Source organism: Lissotriton helveticus, chromosome 8, assembly GCF_964261635.1.
Source record: "Lissotriton helveticus chromosome 8, aLisHel1.1, whole genome shotgun sequence".
NCBI lineage: Eukaryota > Metazoa > Chordata > Amphibia > Caudata > Salamandridae > Lissotriton > Lissotriton helveticus.
Window position 1 is genome coordinate 84,992,063 of NC_136069.1, and position 22,626 is coordinate 85,014,688.

Consider the following 22,626-nt stretch of genomic DNA (forward strand, 5'->3'; position numbering starts at 1 on the left):
TGAAAATAGACTAAAATGACCAATTTTCACCATATAAAATCAGCAAATGAAATCCCATGGATCCCGGGTTTGTAGACCCAAGCCAAAGGCCAAAGGCCACCGCCTTATGTTATCAAAATCCACTGGGCCTAAATAGTTTTAAATGTGCATTTCTGATGTGCTGAACACAGTGAGGCAATTGAGCAAACCTGAAAAGTTACAGTAGCCTTTCACAAGCCCCATTGCAAGACACCACACACACACACGTACACAGACTCAGCCATTACAAGTTGGCACATCTTGGAATCTTGCAGAAATGTTGTTCTGAAAGATAGCTTGCATGAAATAAATGTCACAGCACCTCAGCACCTGTCGTACGTTCCGCTCTAACACATATATTTTTGGAAATGTACAAGATGTTCGCTTTTGAAAAACACAATGTCCTCTTTTAGAGAACAGAATGTTCTTTAGGGGTGTCCTCCGGTGTCCTAGAACACATGTGGTTAAACCACCTGCGGAAAGTGCGTCAGAAAAGGCGTCAGACCAGTGTTAGTTCTGCATTTTTCAGGTATATTAGATTCAGCCCGTCAAATCTGAAGCCAGAGTTCTGCTAATGCGACTTCTTGCATGCAGGCTCTCCGGCTAGTCGATTGTCTGACTTGGGGTGTCAATTCCTCTCTCTCAGGTGGTGGGCACCCTAAGCCAGATAATACTTTTGTCTTTTAAATGTCTGTCCTTGCTCTGTACTTTCCATTCACACCCAATCCCTTGCATTTTAGGTTCACTTAGGCTATTAGGTCCTGCTGGGATAGTCTCCATAGGCTGAGGGGCTTCTGGGCACTAGACTTTATTGAGTGTTCTGCTTACCCCAACTAATTTCAATTGTGCCTTTTCAATAATCCTGGCCACTCACATTCTGGGTCCCTTCAAAATGTTTGACTTGCATGAATCATTCTCTTCAGGAAGGCTTGTTTCAAGTTCTTTACATTTTCATAGAGTATATTCTGTGTCTTTTCTGAGACTCTAGCTGATTTAAATGTGAACTTTAATGGCTCCTCACTCCAGCTGGCCTATAGTTCTCATCAGAAAGGCTTGATTCTAGGCACTATGTTTTCATTAAAAAAATGTACTCCATGTCTTGAGTCTCTGGCACTTTAGAAGCAAGTTCTATTTTATACTCCTGGCAGAGTGAAGCCAGATTGTCTTGAAGAATATTCACTAGAAATGCGTTTTATTGAGATACCTGTGTTTTGTGCAATAAAATGTCACCCCAACTGTAATCTTTGTTGCTTGTTCCTTATTCCTCAGTGAAGTATTGCATCGATGACATGTGCCCACGGCTCAAAACCACAGGGCAGGGTGGTTTATGGTTTGTAACTCGTGACCACACCCCAGAGGGCTTCAATTCACCCTTCATCAGCTGGCGCCCAACGTCCTTCATACCACATACGTCTGCAGTGGGTTTGGCGCACACCACAGACAGGTTCCTGAGAGCACCGCCGCCGCTCCTTTGGGGCAGAGACCACGGGTAAGACCAGGGGTTTTGTACTTCCTTGGATTTCCTGGGTCTCTGCTGCCTGGGGGTGCGACTGACTCTTTTGTGGACTGTCTCTGGCTGTCACCTGTCCCTGCGGCGCTATCTCTGGTCATGATTTGAACCCAAAATGTCTGTCCCTTTGTGTGGTCACGATTTGTCACTTTCTTGTCAGAGGCCAGTATCGGCTTTTCTGCTGCTTATTGGTTCATAACAGTTGTGCCTTCGAGGTTTTCCTGTTTTGCACTCTTGTTTGCCCTGCCGGTTCCGGTCCGGAGGGGATGGTTATAGCGTCAGTGGTTCTAGGTTTTTGATCCCTCGACAGTTAAAGTCTGTGCGCAGGGTGTCCCCCGGAGCCTCTGTGTCCGGGGGCGGAGTTAGAGTCTCCCCTTCTACAGTTCAAGTCTGTGGGCAGGTTTATGATCCCTCTCCAGTTCGAGTCTATGTGCAGGGTGTCCCCCGGAGCCTCTGTGTCCGGGGTCGGAGTTAGAGTCTCCCCTAGTTCTCCATTTTCGCATTATGGTTTGACGTACGATTGCATTTTGTTCTTTGCCATATTCTAGGTTGATAACACATTACTACTTTGCACATTGTATTGTATTGTATCTTTCTATTTTCTTGTGTGGTCACAGTTTTTTGCCTTCCTGTCAGATACAGCGTGTCGGTTTCTTTTTACATATGTTACGTGGGCAGTGGTTTTGGTACAGGGTTTGTGGCTTTGTTGGGTGCCTCAGGTTTGAGGTCCTGAGTGGTATTTTTTGGTAAGCCTCAGGGTGGGTCCTGAGAGGTACTTTTTAACCCCAAGTTCGAGTCTTGGGAAGTATATATTTATTCACCTGTACCAAATATTTGTATTAGTATTGTATTTTACTCTTCAGTCTAAAATTTCCTATGCCAGTTTCCTTGTATAATAACTGCCTTACACTCCGGTTTTGTTTCCATTTTTTTCATTTCATAACAATGTCATTTCGTCTTCATTATGCTGTCCTATATATAGACATCATTTAAGGGTTTTTTATTTCTCATGCTTTCAAAATTAAACTATGTCCTTTAGGCACCTGGCCTCTCCCAAATTCATTTCTCTTCTTCCTTCTTCTCCTGATTTGTTTCTGCAAGGATTGGGTCTTCTAGTTCACGGACTAGGCATGGTTGTATCTCTGACACTTTCCATTGTCGGATGGACGGCAAGGCAGGACTTACTGCCTTTGTCAGCTTGCAATTTGCGTGCACAAAAAGAGGAAGTGCTCTGTGCTCTGTGTCAACAGTTTCCTACCACGGTGGTTCACGGTGCCGCATGGCACTTCACCCAATACGATATTAAAGACCGGTCTTCCACAGCCTCTCTCTCTCTCTCTCTCTCTCTCTCTCTCCTTCACATCTGCTGAACAACACACCCCTCTTTCTCTCTCCTTCACTACTTTTCCGTACATCTCTAACAGTTCTCACTCTCTCCAGCTCGTCCCCCAGACGCCCCCTCTCCTCTGTGCTGTGCAGCAGCACACGTCATACTTCCCTTTCTCACCCAGGGCTCCATTTCCTGCTTTCACATGCTGACACATGCACACATTTTCACTGCTACATTTTTCACCTACGACATTTACTGACTGCATCATGTTTTTGTTCGTTTAAATTAGCATTTTTTTTTGCCTCCATCTAAAAATACCTTTTCCATTGTGTTTGCTTTCTGTCTGTTTATGTGTGTGCTTCATGGTTATGTCTGATGCTTCCAGGTCATCAATAACACTGCTTGTGCTCACGAAACCGTTGCTGCTTTTGTGCACTGCTTCTGTCATAAGGCTCTGCAGCTGTGCTCGTGATATCGGCCCCAGTGCCTCCTCCTTGCCCCGCCCTTCTCACCAAGCCCTCTCGAGGCCTGGGGTGCATCCTCACTGACACTCCCCGTAGTACACTCTTGCTAGGTAGTGTCGCCCTCTTATCTACAAACTGACTACACGTGCCTTGCCCTTCGCCCACTTCCAGTAAATTCTTTTGCATCTCATTTTGCGCCTGCAAACTGATTGCCAAAAGAGGAGGGGTGAGAACTGTATTCCATCCTGGCACTTGACTCCCTTTTTCTACCCCCCACACCGGTCATGCTACACCTCTCCTTATTTCCGTAATGTCAAGCACCCCCCCCCCACATATCCTTCATTGCACTATTCAGTTCTCTCACGGTTACCTGAATTAATTCACAATACCGCTACCAATGTATTGGTACAGCGGCCCAGTATGAGCGTCTACTTAACGACCGAGATGCTGAATATGTCAAAATACTCCTTAGGTCAGACGAGGAAAGAGCAAAGAAAAATGAGCAGGCCCAAGGTACATTTAAATGTTATGTTAATAACATGCCCTGGATACCCCCACTGGCTGTAGGGGGAGGAAGTATTTTGCAGGCATTAATTGACCACATCACACAGCAACGTTTTTTTTTATGTTTTCTGGTTGCTATTACACCCTATTACACCCTATTACACCCTAATAGTACTTACTAGTATAGTAATAGTCTAGGTTCTTCAAAGTTGCAGGAAATATTGTGTACCTATACTGGAAGGTGAGTGTACTAAAATGCTTTTAAGCAGTACATAAGCCAGGGACTACAATACTGGGTGTGCATTGACAAAGCCAAGAGGCTAACAAATAATTTTGAGACCTACTGAATTTTACCAATGCTTGTTTATTTTTGTATTGCAAAGAATGGTACATACCACCTTATTCCAGTAGTGTGGTGAAATGATTTTGCATTCTGTTTTGTGAACATTTTTATTTTGAAAGAAAAGAATTATCGGTCTTGCGTTTGAAGCTTCTGCAAATATTTGCATCTAATTGGGGAACATCCTGTGAGCAATATGCATAGCGTCACATTGCTAAATATTGAAAATAAGTGTACACATTTTTATACCCTAACAAGTATCAAAATTGCAGTCTGGGCTTCAAAGATTTACCTAGAGCGCTCACCCTAATAATAAAGCCTTTGCATTAGTGAACAAAAAGAATACAATGTAACACAGGGATGCCAATATAATTTTATGGCAAGACCGGAGGCTCCTATTATGCTTTCTTATCTTGCATTTTATTCAACAGCAGCCAAGATAAGTGTAAAACTACAGTTCCCAGAGGGCCAGGCAACAACTGGGCCATGGGAACGAGAAAAAACGAGATAACAGTAAACAATCAGAAGACACATAATAGATAAGAGCCCACACTGACTGCGCAGCTTCCTCTTTTCTTGCTGCTCGCAGTCAGATAAGTGTTCTCTTATCTATGCTCGCTATGTTTTTTTTCACAACGAAATTTTTATTATTCAATTGAGTTTAAGCAGAGCAAAAGGCGTGGTTCTCCACAATCAGGAGAGCGCCACCAAACATTGCAGCATAGTATACACTCATTATAACAATACCAAGGAAAAGGAGAAGAAATCAAAGTAAGGATCCCCCTCCCCTACCCCTGTCCCCCCCAACAACTCCCAATGCCCAACTCCCCCACTACACTCCCCTTATCCCACCCTAACCCTATGCACGTGCAGTAGACACATATTATCATCGGTCGTAAGGCATGACACAGTAAGGAGGCACTCAGGTACCTCTGTCTAGAACTCTTCTTCATGTACCACCGGGGGATCAAGAAGCAGCCCCCTGTACTCCGCCCATCTCTTCCAGATCTTAAAGTGCTTATGAGGGCAGCCTCTCGCCTCAAACACAGGTTGTTCCAGTCCCATATAAAAATCCAGACCGGCCTTCCATGCACACAGGGGGGGGGGCCCGGACACCCTTCCACGCTCTGGCTAGATCTCGCTTGGCCACTATTAGGCCCAGTAGCAATAGGTGGCGCTTGTAGATGTTCCCACCTACACCCTCGAGTATGTGGAGTAAGCCCAACCGGTGAGTGCGCGGGAGGTCCCATCCCAAGACCTCAGACAAGCAATTCCATACGCCCCTCCAGAATCCAATCAGTCTAGGGCATGACCACACTGTATGCAGCAGTGTACCCACAGCCGCGCCACACCGCAGACACTCCGACGATCCAATCAGACCAGCCTTCCAGAGCCTCTCTCGTGTATAATAAGACCTATGAAGGTACTTGAATTGGATTAGGTGAAGCCGCATCGCTATTGCGGTTCCGCGTGGGGACGCCAGGGCCTCCCTCCAGTCATCGTCATCTAGGGGACCTATGTCAGCCTCCCAAGCTGCTTTCAAAGGTAGCAAGGTAGAAGAGCAGTGGGTCACTATCGTCTGATAAATGCGAGAGATCTTCTTATCACCAAGGTCCCCCATGAACACCTTGGCTTCAATGGGGCTAAACTCAGGGAGCGAGTCGAGGTTCGCGACACTGGGCGTGAGTGCATGCCAGAATTGCAAGTAGCGAAAGAACTGGGTCTGGGGCATACTGAACTCAGCGCTAAGGTCCTGGAAGGACTTAAGAGTAGTCCCGGACATGACCTGTCCCAACGTTGATATCCCAACTGCATCCCAGCCATCAAATCCCGAGAGTGTCATCAGGCCGGGGAGTTGACCATTATGCCACAACGGCGTCTCAGCAGTTAGCCTACCCCACCAACCCATACGACGTAACGCCTGCCGCCACACAGCAAAGACTACTCTCGTAACGCATGGCAGTGCCCGCCGCAGCCGGGCCGAGTAGAGCACCGTGTGCAACGTATGGTCGCCCATCAATGAGCGTTCCAGGGCATATGCCGGGTCTCCTCTGTCGCCATACCACCACTCGTTGAGTATGAGCAGCTGTGAGGCCTGATAATATGACAACAGATCTGGGGTGGCCAAACCTCCACAATACGTGGAGAGGAAGCACGTCTTCAGGGCCACTCTGGCCGCGCCCCCAGCCCACAGAAAGCGACTCAGGGTAGAATTAACTTGTCGAAACCACTGGGGAGGGATGGGATGAGGGTAGTTCTGTAATTGGTACAATAGACGGGGAAGAGCCACCATCTTGAATATCGCCGATTTACCAAAAATGGTTAAAGGCATCCGAGACCAAGTTTTAACATCTTCTTGAACCTTATCCCACACAGGTAAGATATTACGCTCCCACGTCACACGGGTGGATTCTGAAAGGAACACCCCCAAATACTTCAAACCGTCGGTCACCTGCCGTAAGTCTGACGCCCAGAGGCCCACCTTCGCCTCGCCTCCTAGCACCCAGAGGGTAGATTTGCCTAAACTCAAGCAAAGACCCGAGACTTCTCCAAAAACTCGCATAATTTCTAACACTCGGGGCCCTGAGCGATCCAAGTCAGTAAGAAAGAAGAGGACGTCGTCCGCATACAAGGCAATCCTATCAAAAAGGGTTTCAGACCAAACAAAACCCCGGAGCTGCGCGTCTATGCGTACCCAAGATGCTAGAGGCTCCATAGCTAGAGCAAACAAGTACGGGGACAACGGGCACCCCTGACGGGTCCCCCGTCCAATGGAGAATACCCCCGACGTGGCCCCAGCGACCCGAACGGACGCCGTGACGTCTGTATAAAGCAACGAGATGTACGACAGGAGCACCGGGCCCAGGTTGAGGCGAGACAGGAGCGCGAAAAGGTACGTCCAGCTGACGGAATCAAACGCCTTATGAATGTCCGCTAATAACAAAGCCGCCTCCTCTCCCAGGACTCCCATCGCGTCCACCGCTGCTTGCGCTCGCCGGATGTTGTGCCGCGTCGCCCGATGGGGCATAAAGCCTGCTTGGTCCGGATGGACTAAGTCCGCCATATAGGGGAGTAATCGATTCGCTAGTGCTTTTGCTAGAATCTTGGCTTCTATATTCAGTAACGAGATGGGGCGATAAGAGTCGTGTCTGTCAGGGGGTTTGCCAGGTTTTTAAAAAACCACGATTTCGGCGTGGCACCAGTCAGGTGGCAATCTGCCCCGCTCCCGTGCAGCTTCCAGAGTAGAACGGTAATGGGACCCAAGGAGAAGCTGGAATTTCTTAAAAAATTCACAAGGGTAGCCATTCGGACCCGGTGCTTTACCAACATTAAGTTGGCCCAGTGCCTCCCCAAGTTCCTCGGCCGTAAGTGGAGCATCTAGTTCCTGCCTGGCCTCATCAGACACCGCCCGAGGCGGCAAGTCGTCCATAAATTTAGCCACATCCTCAGCGCGGAGACTGTCTCGTGGGGCATACTGTGACCTAAAATAGTCGGCGAAACTCGCCGCAAGCTCGGCCGGCTCTGTAATCGTCACTCTGTCCTCAGCAGTGAGGCCCGGCAGCGTGATCGGCTGGAGACGCTGCTGACACAACCTATGGAGCATGGTACTGGACTTGTCTCCCCACTGGTATATCCTGCTCCGCGTGGCCAGCCACGCCTGTTTAGCCTCGTCCATCAAGAGAGAGGCATAGGACTGCTGCGCCTGGAGAAGCAGCCGTACCGCTACCTCATCTCCTCCTCCCCGACTCTGCTGTTCTAGTTCCTCCACGAGTTTAGCAGCCGTAGTGGTCGACTCCTGACGTTTACGGCGGGCTTCAGCACACCATGCAATATCCACCCCCCTTATAGTAGGTTTCATGGCCTCCCATACTACTACAACGTCCATATTATCTACTAGGTTTTCCCGCCAGTAGTTTGCAACAGCTTCCCGCAGGTGTTGGACATAAGAGGGCTGCTGGAGATGCCACGAGGACATCCTCCATCGGAAAGGTTGCCTCTTTGTAAGCAGGTCTATCGTGACTGAAACTGGGGAGTGGTCCGAGAGCCCCCTCGGAAGCATCGCAGCGCTGCGCACCCTACTCAGACAGACGGCAGGCACAAACACATAATCCAGTCTCGAGAACGAGCCATGCACTGCAGAGACATACGTGTATTCGCGCGCTGTCGGATGCAGATGTCGCCACACATCTACCCATCCTAATCCCTCAACCATGGCCTGCAACCGGGTAGGGGAACTTGGAGCAGGGCCAGCAAGCACTCCCCGCCGCCTCTGATGGTCCACACTCACATCCATCACCTCATTCCAATCTCCTCCAATCACCGCCAAGGACTCCGGGATATCATCCCACACCGTAAACAGCTTCTCGGACAGGGCCCACTGCAGAGGGGGGGGGGCATACACACTTCCAAATACAACCGGTTCCTTGCCCACCATGCCCTTGACGAATATAAAGTGGCCTTGAGGGTCAGCCCACTGCTTCTCATGGACGTATGCAACTCTGCGATGTACCAGTATAGCAACACCCCTAGAGCCCCTGACGAACCCGGCATGAAATACCTGATGATATCCAAACCTCTGCAAGCTAAGTACCTTAGAGCCCATCATGTGAGTTTCTTGGAGCAGGAGTACATCAGCGGCCTCTCTCTTCCCCCAACGCAAGACTGCCCCCCTTTTAATTACATCCAGCATCCCCCTGACATTCCAAGTGATTATTCGTAGGGACTCCCGGGAGAGTCTGTGAGGTAAGTCAGCCATAGTCAATCGAGGTCCAACATGTCGGCCCCCCGTGCCATCTCCACACACCGTGTATTTCTTCCAGGTCTTTAACAAACAGCACGTGCATTTCCCCTCCCCACCCATCCCAGACCCTCCCAACAACAACAGGAACTACTCTAGCACACCCTACAGCTTCAGTCATCTCTGTTCCTACATGTCCTACCCCCAACCCCTGTCTCCAACACCCCCCACCCCAATACCTCAGAGAACATTGAAGTACCTGTCGCGGCATGGGCCGCCCCGGGCCCAAAACAGAGGGCCCAAGACCAACCATACCAATGGATCCCACCACCCCTTAAGAACTGCAATTCCCACCCTTCCCCTAACCAACACCCACTTTGCGTGGTAGTCGGAGGCCCTATCTAGGCACCCCCAGACCCCTATCCGCCACCACCATTACAAGTAAACCATCCCCAAGAACAAGCACTATGAACATCGCCCACACTTCTAGGGACGAGGCCCGGCCACGGACCCTCCAGCAGCTCAAGTGCACCGCAGCAGCGCAGTGTCGCCCATGGGCTCACGAATTGTCCTCGGAGTGGTCGGACGCCATAGTCTCACTGGCACGAGTCACGCTGGCTGAGACGGATCTCTTCCTCGACCTGGACCTCCGCGGTCTGTCCGTTCGGGCCGGCTGGCCCCTCCGCTCCTGCGACGAACCTCCAGGGGCATCAGGATTTAGACCCGGCTGGGCATGGGGTCTGATCTGCACAGATTCGTCAGTCCACCTGTAAACTTCTTCAGGAGAGTCGAAGAAATGGGTTCGGGACTGATACACAACCCGCAGGCGGGCCGGGTACAGCAGGGAATATTGGATCTTCAATCCACGTAGTTTGGCCTTAGCATCCAAGAAGGAACGACGCTGCTGCTGCACTAACCTGGTATAGTCAGGGAAGATCATGATCTTCCGGTTCTCGTACACAATGGAGTCTCTGGCCCTCGCCTTGCGTAGAATCACATCCCGATCATGATAGTTCAACAGTCTGGCGATTACAGCTCGGGGTCGCTCACCTTCCGGCGGTCGCTGTGTTAATGCGCGATGTGCACGTTCAATCACAAAGCAGGTGGAAAGTGCCCCCGTGGGGAGCCAGCTTTCCAGCCATCCGGTCAGAAACTGCTCCATATTGTCCTTTTCGCATCGTTCCGGAAAGCCAACAAAGCGTAGGTTGTTCCTACGTGCGCGACCTTCAGCATCTTCCACTCGGGTCGCAAGGGCCTTCTGAACGTGTTCCATCGCGGTCATTTTGCGTTTCAAAGTACCCACATCATCCTCGACCACCGAGATCCTCGACTCCGTTTCGGTAATCCGTTCCACGGCGTTCCGTAGGTCTTGTCGCAGCAGGGTCACGTCCGCACCCACTGCCCCAATCTTCGCGTCCAGCATATCTCTGGACTGGGTGATCGCCGCCATGAGTGCCGCGTTGTCCGGTCCAGCTCCTCCACCCCCACTGGGAGCTCCAGACCCTCCGCTGGGTCCGGTAAACTTGTCTATGGGCCCTTGCTTGGGCGGGCCGCCACCTCCCCTAGTCATAGCCGCGTGAAGCTGTAGGGTTCTGTATCAGGAGGCTCCACAGAGGGGGGAGGGTTCCTTCCACCGAAGAGTGGGTCCGTCCGTGGTCCCGCAGCCCCTGAAGAGGAAACGGCCCCCAGCCAGGGGTCTATGGAAATTAATCACCAGGCCGTGCCCCCCTCTCCCCCGCTTCCGATTGCTCCGCAGGGCACACAGCGGACCACCCCGGATTCACAGGTCTTGCAGGTCCCTGGGCTTCCTGACTGCCACACCACCAGCCTCGCCAATGACAATCCAAGGGGGGGGGAGGTTCAACGTGGCCCACCGGCTGTCCCTGGCAGGGTCTGCACGCCCAATCGTGATAGGGCCAATGGGTCACCCCAGAAGGCAGTTCAGCGGCGCCCCCCACAACCTGCCGCCACTTCCACCGGCACGGGGGCACCCAGACCCCTCCTGTGGTCTGCGTCGGTTTTGTCTGCAGCCGGCCCCGGGAGAGCGCGAAAACCCAGGCCCCGGCTTACCGGCAAGGATGCAGGCCTCCACTCTCCCCAGGTTCTCCAGGTGTGTCCCAAAATCGCAGCGAGGCTGATCAGCACCCAGCCGCTGCACCCTGGAGCCGCCGCCGTTCAGGGTCAGTCCGTCAGCCGTGTGGTCCGCCGGCTCGGTCGGATCTCCCCAGCCACTCCACTGCTGTCGATGTCGGAGGCCCCGAAAATCGAGGTCCCGGTCTTGCGGCCCCAACGTAGGCCCCGTCTCACTCCAGCCTCCTCCAAATGCCAGAGCAGGCACCCACCATAGCCAGAGGGTCCCTCCAGCAGCTCCTCACTCCGCCCGGAAGAAGGGTTCCGCCAGTCCCCGGGGGACGGACATAAGCAGGTTGGCGCGTCGACCCCCCGGCCGGGGAGCGCCAAACTCGAGGTCCCGGCTTTTCCCGGGGACTAGGCCGCAGACTGCCGCCGCGGTTTTCAGCTCCGTCAGCGATCCGGGAGCACCGAAGGGCACACCGGGTGATACCTCCTGCCCTCTGTACTGCTCGCCAGCTGTTTGGGGATCGAAACGGGTCTGGAAGCCAGGATTAGTAGTCGGATAAAGAACGGGCCGGTGGGAGCTCTAACAAGCTGCGTCCACCATCGTCGCCCGCGTAGCCACGCCCCCTATGCTCGCTATGTTTGATGTATATTTATGCATGTTTATGGTCAATGCTTAATATTACTTGCTGGTTTATGCTCCGGTATTCACGCGCTATTGCGCTGCTTTGACTGGCGCTTTGTGCGCTTCCTTACATTTCAGTTGTTCCGCTAGCTTCACGCTTGTTTCCCTCCCCCTTCCCCGCCCCTGCAGTGGTCTCACCCGCTCCGCGGTCTTCGCGCTTGTTCGCAAACGTTCTTACCGCTTTGGAGCTCGCCTGCCTCACCGGCGCCGGAGCCTGTTTTCCGACTTCCCTCTCACAACGTTTGCTCCGCTTTCCGTTTCCCGGCCACTTTCACTCATATTCTCGGAGCCGGCTGCCTGCCTGCCTTCAGCCCGGTCTCCTTGCTGCTTCAGAGTCGGCCCGCCCCTGCTCATTCCCCTGTTCACACCCCCTGTATTTTTCACATTCACATTAACCCTTCCCTACCCTGCTCTGGCTGCAATGGAAAATGAAAGCTCTTCTGAGGAAAATTCCTCTTCTATGGATAATGGGTCTCTCAAGCAGGACCTACACAGATTTATCAATAATTCTGTTGAACAGGCAATGGAAGTGTCTATGAAAAGACTGTCAAAAAATATGGAGAATTCCATGGTCAGCATGTTGTCCAAGGTTTTGGCCCATTCTGCGGGGGATAGCAGAAAACGCAAGGTGGAACACTCTGCTTTTGTGCAAAAATCTAAAAAGTCAGCTATGGTTAGCGAGTCTCACTCGCTTATGGACGAGGACGCAGTGCCTCCCAGGCCTCCTGCTAAGGAGGGGTTTGTCGGTTCCGAGGGCAAAAAGAAGCAAAAATCCAAGCACACAGAGTCTCCTACGAAAAAATTAATGATTTCCACCATCTTGGACACAGATGATGATATGCCTGATGCTGACGATCTATTTGATATCTTTGACGTCACTGACCCCCCTCCCCCCAAACTTCCCAAAAGTGATTCCTTTAACTTTGAACCAGTGTTTGACTCGGAGGGTCTCCCTATGTTTGACCCGTCCTCCATTCGTCATCCAAACTCGACTGAATGGCTACCCTCTCACCATGTTGGTGAATACATTTCCGCCCGCCTTCGTCTCCCTCTTGAGGCGACTGTGCGTTCCAGGTTGAAGTCTGAGTGTCCTAAACCCGCCCTCCCTGATAAAATCACCCTCGTCCCTTCCATCGACCAACCTCTCCTTACATTCTTTTCTAAATTTGGCAAGGACCCTCGTCGTGGGGTTGACAAGGCATGGTCCACGTGTAAAGACAAGTTATTGGACATTGTGGGTCCCTTAGCCCGTATCTTCGACATGGCAGAGTCTGCCCGTCTTGAAGGTTCTGATCTTTCAGCCGAGGACATTTCCATGTGGGTCCAACGTGCCTTTTGCCTTCTGGGCAATGCCAATGCTGCCATTACCCACGAAAGACGTAAGGGCCTTTTGATCAAATTGGATCCCAAGCTGGCCAACCTTGCTCCTATGGACCCCGGCTCAAAGGCGAATGGTCTTCTCTTTGGGGAGAATTTGGTGCGCGACATCAGCCGATTTGTCTCTACCTTCGCTTCTCTTGACAAGGCTCAGCAATCTATCAAAAAGACTTTCGCCCCTCGGGTTTTTGGCCGGGCCGGACAAGGCAGGGGTCGCTCTTCCGGCCGTCCCTACAATCAAGGCTCCAAGAGTTCTTACGACAACACCCAAGAATACAAGCCGCGATTTTACCCACAGCGAGGCCGTGGTTTCCGCGGCCGAGGGCTTCAAGGTTATCGCAACTCCAACTCCAATCAACCAGGTAAGCCTGTCTTCTTTCCCTCCTGTAGGGGGTCGATTGAAACTGTTTCTACCAAAATGGCATTCCATAAGTGCAGACCCGTGGGTCCTCACCACGGTTCAAGGCTATCTTATAGAGTTTTACTCTCCTCCTGTCCAGACCTTTTCCCCTCCTCCTCCCGTGTTCTCTCTGCACATGGCAAATCTCATTTCAAACGAGATAGAATCTCTCTTACAAAAACAAGCCATTCAAATTTTTCCTTACGACTCTACAGGCTTTTTAAGCTCCATTTTTCTAGTTCAAAAGAAGAACAAGAAGTTACGCACTGTCATAAACCTGAAATGGTTCAACCACTTTGTGGTGTATCGTCATTTCAAAATGGAGACGATCCTTCATCTGAGGGACACCCTTCGGCCACACGATTGGATGGTTCGCTTGGATCTCCAAGACGCCTATCTCACAGTTCCTATCCACCAGTCTCACTGGAAGTTTCTCCAATTCCAGTGGTCAGGTATGACCTACTGTTTCACATCTCTCCCTTTTGGTCTCTCCTCGGCACCATGGTGCTTCACGAAACTGCTGAAGCCAGTGGTCGCCTTTCTTCGCTCTCTTGGTATCCGTCTCATAATCTACTTAGACGATATTCTACTCCTGAATTCAGACCAACAGGGTCTCCTCACAGATCTTCAGACCACTCAGTGTCTTCTTCTGGACTTAGGTTTTCTGGTAAACCTCGAGAAATCTTCTCTGGTCCCTTCTCAGAACATGGAATTTCTGGGCTTCCTAGTGGATTCGGTGGCGGCGTCGTTACGCCTTCCCCTTTCCAAGATTTCCAAAATCAAAGCGGAAATCGCCTCGGTGCTACATCTTTCTGTCATCTCCCTCAGATCTCTGGCCAGGATTGTCGGTCTTCTTTCTTCTTCTATTCAGGCAATATTTCCGGGCCCCCTGCACTACCGGGCCCTTCAACGCTTGAAGATCAGGCACCTTCGCCAAGGTCTGGCTTACTCAGACGTCATCGCTCTAGACCAAGAGTCCCGCACAGAATTGCAATGGTGGATAGACCATTTAGATGCGTGGAACGAGCGCACTATCTTCGCCACATCCCCAGATCTTGTGTTAGAATCCGATGCCAGTCTATCGGGTTGGGGCGCCCGATGTGGTCCAATCTCGACTGGAGGAGCATGGTCAAGAGAGGAGTCCAGACTGCACATAAATTGTTTAGAGATGCTTGCTGGCTCCTTTGCGATCAAAAGTCTTTCCAAAGACAGGATCCGCTGTTCCATACTCTTACGCATGGACAATGTTTCTGCGGTTCGCTACATAAATCATCTCGGCGGCACAAAGTCCAAACCCCTAGCAGACTTAGCGAAAAGTTTGTGGGAATATTGTCTGGCCCATCATCTCTCCTTGACAGCGGAGTACCTTCCGGGCAACCTCAATTCAGTAGCAGACTGGCACTCGAGGTTCCTGCGCGACTCCAGCGACTGGAGGCTTTGTCCCTCCGTCTTCCTTTCTCTTTCAAATTTATGGGGTCCCTTTTCTATCGATCTCTTTGCTTCTCGCCTCAATTCCCAATTGCCCCAGTTTTACAGCTGGAGACCAGACCCCTTGGCTCTTGCCACGGATGCTTTCCTCCAAGTTTGGTCTCGTCAACTCAATTATGCCTTTCCTCCTTTCCTTATGATCAACAGAGTGCTGGCGCAAATTCGTCGCCAGGAATCCTCGCTGGTACTGGTAGTTCCTTTCTGGCAAGCTCAAATCTGGTTCCCCGTTCTTCTAGAAATGGCGATGGATTTTCCTGTACTTCTGCCATCCTTCGACGATCTTCTTCTCAACCCTCTAGGCGAGCGTCACAGCTTGATCCTGGACCACTCCCTCACTCTGTCGGCCTGGAAAGTTTCCGGCCTCCCCCTTCTAACATCCTCATTTCACAAGAGGCTGCTAACTTTATCAACCAGGCCTGGGCCCCGGGCACTTCCAAAGCCTACAAATCCGCCTGGTCTCATTGGGCAAGCTGGTGTCTGGAAAGGTCTCTCGATCCCTTTTCAACCTCTCTAAGTTCTGTTATCAACTTCTTAGCTTCTCAGGCCAGCGCTGGGAAGGCCTATCGGACTATCAACCTTTATCGCTCTGCTATCTCCCTTCATCATGCCCACATTGATGATAAGCCCGTTGGGGCTCATCCTCTGATTTGTCGCCTCCTCAAGGGCGTTCGATGCTCTAAACCACCGTTGGCTAAGTATACCTTTTTGTGGGATGTTTCTGTTGTACTTAAATTTTTCTTGAATTGGCCCTCTAATTCTGCTTTGTCTCTCAAAATGTTGTCAGCCAAACTTACTATGTTGCTTTGCTTGGTGTCTATCAAAAGGGTTTGATGTTAGAGCCTTGGATGTTTCTTCTCGCCATTTTTCCCCTACAGGTGTGCTGTTCCAGATTCGCAGACGCACGAAGACTAACTTAGACTCTGTTTTTTATCCCTATTTTCCCGATCAACCCCAGCTTTGTGTGGGACAGTGTTTGAAAATGTATGAACAAAAGACCGCTGATCTCAGAACGCCCTCTTGTTCTCAACTCCTCATTTCCTTTCGTAAACCTCACCTTCCTGTTTCCTCCCCTACCCTTGCCAGGTGGGTTCGCTTGGTTATGTCCCTTGCCGGTATTGATGTCTCTGTTTTCGGAGCACATTCGGCTCGGGGAGCCATGGCTTCTAAGGCCTTTTGGGCTGGCTCCCGTTTAGAGGACATACTGAGATCAGCAGATTGGTCCAATGACAGTATTTTCCGCATGTTTTATTGTAAGCCTATTCATTCTGTTGCTTCTGATGTTGTTAATTTGCTTTGAACAAGCATAATAGGAGCCTCCGGTCTTGCCATAAAATGTAGATTTTCCTAGTTATTATGACGGAAAGTCTTAATCTTATTAAAGACACGGAGGCGAGTATTATCCCGCCGCTACACTACTAACATGTGTTCTCCCTCCCTACAGCGAATCCGGCCTTGCCACCTGCTTCATAAAAGATCTACTCTCCAGCGGTTCCGTTTATCTCCTGCTTGGATGTCTCCTCTGGTTCTTCCAACTTCTTCGGATCCTTTCCTTGGACTTTGGCTATGGATTCCACTGATGAAGGACTTCTGCTCCTGGACTTTGGCGTTCTTTCTGGTTATGGCTATATTTCCTTTATTCTCTATTGTTATCTGACTGTCTCTCAGCGAAAAGAGGAAGCTGCGCAGTCAGTGTGGGCTCTTATCTATTATGTGTCTTCTGATTGGTTACTGTTATCTCGTTTTTTCTCGTTCCCATGGCCCAGTTGTTGCCTGGCCCTCTGGGAACTGTAGTTTTACACTTATCTTGGCTGCTGTTGAATAAAATGCAAGATAAGAAAGCATAATACTCGCCTCCGTGTCTTTAATAAAATTAAGACTTTCCGTCATAATAACTAGGAAAATCTACATTTTTAGGCTGTTTTCTTCATTTGGAGCGCCCTTCTTACGTCAGCTGGCAAACATACAGCATGCATCAGTAATAGCACATTTATTGAAAGGTCTGTTGCTATTAAAAAGAGTTTCAATTGTAGAATGTGCTGCACACACCTCCTCCAAGGACTATATATCACGAGGTAAAGAATGTATTGATGCAGATGTAAAAAAAAAAAAAAAAAAGGGAATACCTTCAGTAACTGGTTGTATGTACACAATGGTTCAAATTGCTTCTTCTCCACATGATATCACGATATGAAGATAGAAGATAATGAGATGTACTATTTCCCTAAAGTCTTTTTTATTGTCTATGACTTGTAGGATGTGATCAGATTGTTACTGTGTTTTTCTAAAATGCTGGTACTAAGGTTAAATGCACTGCTTCATCTCACCTTGGTGCCGGGACTCATCATAGCCCCCTATTTGAGACTGCAAGTATGTGTTGGTACAACTATCCAAGAACTGCAATGTATAAATTATTGCCAAAATGCCTCCTGAAGGAGTTCATTCCACACCTTTAAATGCCTATGCTTTTGTGTTCTGACAATTGACCACCGTTCATATTTGCTCACACGTGATTGAAGGGGTGTGCAAGAGGCGAGGAGCTACACAGACTGGATTGATGCACTTCCACTTGCTCTGTTGTCCATGAGTGGCACTACAACGACTAACATTGTTAAGTTCTGAAAGGCCTTCCTGAAGAAGGGACACCAGAAGTCTGGCTAGACAAAGGAGGGCAAGCTCAACATGCATCAAGAGTGTCATCTAAGGTACCCCACAGGTACAATATGCACTCCAGCAGACCAGCAACAACAAGATGGAGTAGAGGAGAGGCAGATCCCTGCTTGCTGCAGGCCAGGCTTCCTCCAGGACAGCACAACTCAACTGAGGCAGCTCCCTGCTACCCAGAGCAGGCCAGGCCTCTTGATACTATCATCCAAGGACTCCTACGTTCTTTTCCAGTGCTAGTGACTGACTCTCTTGATCCATGGTTCTCCTACAAAGAAAGCAGTGACTCCGCCCCATGAAAAGCACCAAGAGGGGATGTTATCCCAAGATCATCCTGATGCCTGATGGGTTGCATGTGCTACACAGCAGAGAAAGGAAGAGTGTAAGCAGACCCCAACGATACATCACCTAAAGACGTCTGGAACTTCAAATGCCCCAAGGCCTCAATATGCAAGTTGTAACGAGATATCTTTCCCTTCTTCATCACCCTACTTTTTTCATATTTGAAAGTGCCTAGGTAATAGAAGTGCTTGCAAACCTCTCAAATTACCTGAAGACAGGCACCAACGGTTACTTTTTCTGTTTACAGAAATGATCACTGAAGATCTGTTTAATTTTTCAGCTTAAGTTTTGAAAAGACTTTAAGTACAGCAGAAAATAAGACATTCTTCCAACTAATCACACCAACCACACATACCAACGATTGGAACAATGCCTCAAGACTTTCAGAACAATGAATAAAAATGACAATGAGTGCTACTAGCAGTATTGAACACTATTTACTGCCATTATAATGACCATAAATGTATTATGATCACAGTGCAATACCGAAGATACTGCTTAAATGAGACAAAGATATTGTACCAAATTGAATAGATAGCCATTGATAAAGATGGGACAAGGGGACAGTTGACAGGACAGTATGTTATGTTTGCACACACTGGCCTATCGTCACAGACAAGAGCATGTGTCATACTTGTTTCTAAACATATGGGCTGTGTCCTAATGAGCATTATGCCTTGTGAACAACTGCTTAAATGAACACGATGCAGAGTATGCAAAAATACCACTATAAGTGTTATGTTAGTGACATGCCCGGGATGCGGCCACTGGCTGAAGGGTCACAGAGATACTGAGTTGAAAATAAGTGATCATTGAATGAATGATTGAATGATCAAGAGGAGGGAGATGATAGAGGGGCCTTTTTATCGACCTTGGTAGGATGAAGGTCTGATGTGAGCCCTACTTGACGAAATCTGAAAATAGACTAAAATGACCAATTTTCACCATATAAAATCAGCAAATGAAATCCCATGGATCCCCTGAATCCCGGGTTTGTAGGCCCAAGCCAAAGGCCAAAGGCCACCGCCTTATGTTATCAAAATCCACTGGGCCTAAATAGTTTTAAACGTGCATTTCTGATGTGCTGAACACAGTGAGGCAATTGAGCAAACCTGAAAAGTTACAGTAGCCTTTCACAAGCCCCATTGCAAGACACCACACACACACACGTACACAGACTCAGCCATTACAAGTTGGCACATCTTGGAATCTTGCAGAAATGTTGTTCTGAAAGATAGCTTGCATGAAATAAATGTCACAGCACCTCAGCACCTGTCGTACGTTCCGCTCTAACACATATATTTTTGGAAATGTACAAGATGTTCGCTTTTGAAAAACACAATGTCCTCTTTTAGAGAACAGAATGTTCTTTAGGGGTGTCCTCCGGTGTCCTAGAACACATGTGGTTAAACCACCTGCGGAAAGTGCGTCAGAAAAGGCGTCAGACCAGTGTTAGTTCTGCATTTTTCAGGTATATTAGATTCAGCCCGTCAAATCTGAAGCCAGAGTTCTGCTAATACGACTTCTTGCATGCAGGCTCTCCGGCTAGTCGATTGTCTGACTTGGGGTGTCAATTCCTCTCTCTCAGGTGGTGGGCACCCTAAGCCAGATAATACTTTTGTCTTTTAAATGTCTGTCCTTGCTCTGTACTTTCCATTCACACCCAATCCCTTGCATTTTAGGTTCACTTAGGCTATTAGGTCCTGCTGGCATAGTCTCCATAGGCTGAGGGGCTTCTGGGCACTAGACTTTATTGAGTGCTCTGCTTACCCCAACTAATTTCAATTGTGCCTTTTCAATAATCCTGGCCACTCACATTCTGGGTCTCTTCAAAATGTTTGACTTGCATGAATCATTCTCTTCAGGAAGGCTTGTTTCAAGTTCTTTACATTTTCATAGAGTATATTCTGTGTCTTTTCTGAGACTCTAGCTGATTTAAATGTGAACTTTAATGGCTCCTCACTCCAGCTGGCCTATAGTTCTCATCAGAAAGGCTTGATTCTAGGCTCTATGTTTTCATTAAAAAAAATGTACTCCATGTCTTGAGTCTCTGGCCCTTTAGAAGCAAGTTCTATTTTATACTCCTGGCAGAGTGAAGCCAGATTGTCTTGAAGAATATTCACTAGAAATGCGTTTTATTGAGATACCTGTGTTCTGTGCAATAAAATGTCACCCCAACTGTAATCTTTGTTGCTTGTTCCTTATTCCTCAGTGAAGTATTGCGTCGATGACATGTGCCCACGGCTCAAAACCACAGGGCAGGGTGGTTTATGGTTTGTAACTCGTGACCACACCCCAGAGGGCTTCAATTCACCCTTCATCAGATGCAACTCCTGCAATGCACAGGGGCCGCCCATACTTAATGTGGTGTGTCACTCCTTACGCCTGCTTCAAGCTGGTGTAAGGATTTGACGCAGCAGCGTCGTATAACTGACTCAGTGAAATCTTGTAGATTTCACTGCGTCAGTTTTACTGGGCTTTCCTGCAAGGGGAACGTCCACCCTGCGACAGAACGCCCACATGAAACCTGACGCAGATTTTATGAGGCACAGGGCTTTACAACTTGACGCATCTGCCTATTTGTGTCACGTTGTAAATAAGTCACAATGTGGCGCATGGTTTACGCCGCTGCTGTGTCACAAAAGTAAAGCAACAGCGGCGTAAAAGTGTTGCAAGGGGCTTGTAAATCAGCCCCCGAGTTTTAAGTGGGTGAGGACGGCCTATGTTGAAGCATTATACCAGGTGGTGTGTGAGGCCAGTTCTTCACTCTTTGTAAGATGCCCCCACCAATCACGCACCATATAGCACCTGTAGATCACCTCACTAGGAGCAGCCCCACTTGTGTTTAATAAATCTTCCCACGCAACATCTATGTATTCTGCTGCGTTTCCAGATTTACAAAAATCTGTACACCTGGAAATGCGTCAGAATACTACGCCACCGACGTTGCGAGGCGCAATAAGGAGAAATGGTAACATTTTTTTTCCTCTTTCTCGGGGTGCTGCATACTGCAGCAAACAGGTAGTGGAAACGCCTCTTTTAATTTTTTTAATTTTTTGTTTGTGCAGGAAAAGTTCTCCTTCCTGCACAGAAGCAATCTCCCTGCGACACAGGCATGCTTGCACCATGGGGCAATGGTGACTGTGTGTCCAACGGCAGTTAAATGTGCCCCAGCATAGGGGACTGGAGAGGGTTGCGTCATATTGTTGCAAATGTGACGCAGTCCTGTGCTTTGAAATTGCTGCAGTGTGGCAGAGCCAAAGGGCTTGCGTTGCTGCGCTGCAGCACTTTCTTTTAAATAAGGCCCTTTTTACTTAAAAGTTGCTCAAACTAACTCAAATGAGTGCAATGCCTATTATTTTGAAGTAAAGTCCTTTCAACCAGCATTTGTAGACAAGGCTTTGAGTCAAAAATAAAACCTTGTTGCAGCAGGTTTTAACTTGGAAAAATGTTTTTATTTCCCCAAAATTCTCAAATGTTTCCTGTGTGCTGCACAGTACAGCACACATGTAATGTTGACAAGTTCAAAAGTATGTCATAGCATAGTAAAAAACCTATGCTAGACATCATGCACACACACTAGGCGTGACTCTAGGCGGCCTTTTTGACAACCAGCGCAAGGAGAGCAGCAGCAGCAGCAGCCCCATTTCTTTGTAGACAGGGCTCTGTGCTGTTTCCCCATGGAATAAAGTTGCTGCACTTCATTGCGCAGATTGTTAATAAATCTGTCCATAACTGTCTGATGAAGACACCACACTGCTTTTCAGTACGCTGTCTTGATACATTGAATGTATATAGTCCTTACTACCTCTTATGAAACTTTGAAAAAAACAGAACACTGCAATTGCATTTATATAGTGGTTACTACCCCAGACGAGGCGTTGATGTGCTTTACGGTGAGTAGCACGCTATCCAGAACCCGAAAAGGATACGTGAGGAATTAGTATAGGGAAATATTAAATTTATTTGAGCGGTGGACATTAGAGTGTTATTTGGATTGAAAAAGGATAGTTGAGGGATAGAAGAGGGAAGGGTTTGCATTTTTATAGCGCTTGATACCGCTGATGAGGCATCAGATCATCTTCCAGTGAGTAGCACTATACTCCGGACCCCAAAACAGCAACTATCTCCCTCCAAAACACATGCATACAGAACTTGATACTACAGGAGAGCATTCCCTATGTTAAGCAGCTTATAACATTTTACTACAAAAATGGGATGAAGGAAGGGACCATTTCCTCATCAAGGGCCCGATTCACAGAACTAACTTAAGACAAAATCCTAAACTTACTACTTTTGGTATTCACAGAAGTTAGGATTTTGTCTTAAATTTGTCTTAAGGCAAACTTAAGACAGACTTAAGACAAAATCCTAACTTAAGTCTGTCTTAAGTCTGGGGGTGTGGCCAACACCATGGCGTGTTAGGACGTGCGACTCCTGAGCTCCCGGCGAGCTGCTTCTATATCCGACATTCCTGACACGTACAATTCCACCACAATCTCAGGTGCAGACCGGGACTATAGCGGTGACCAGTGGAGGCAACGGCGGAGCTCTAAGCCCGCCGGAATCACCTGTTTTGCCGATCTCTTGCTGCCGCTTTTCCGCGATCGGCTGGAGACAAGATGGCGGCCATGGGGCTCAGATTTAGCCGGAGGTCCTGAAACCCGACCTCGGGCCCCGACGACGACCTCGC

At 48.9% G+C, this 22,626-nt stretch overlaps 2 long non-coding RNA genes across 2 annotated transcripts in view; both read left to right on the forward strand.

Moving 5' to 3' along the window:
* Positions 1 to 22,626, forward strand: part of LOC144771481 (uncharacterized) — a 404,623-nt gene that overhangs the window by 108,087 nt on the left and 273,910 nt on the right. The window lies entirely within an intron of this gene.
* LOC144771482 (uncharacterized) lies at positions 1,335 to 16,774 on the forward strand. The gene is made up of 2 exons (XR_013599304.1): positions 1,335 to 1,507; positions 16,372 to 16,774. It is a non-coding gene; the product is annotated as an uncharacterized LOC144771482 (long non-coding RNA).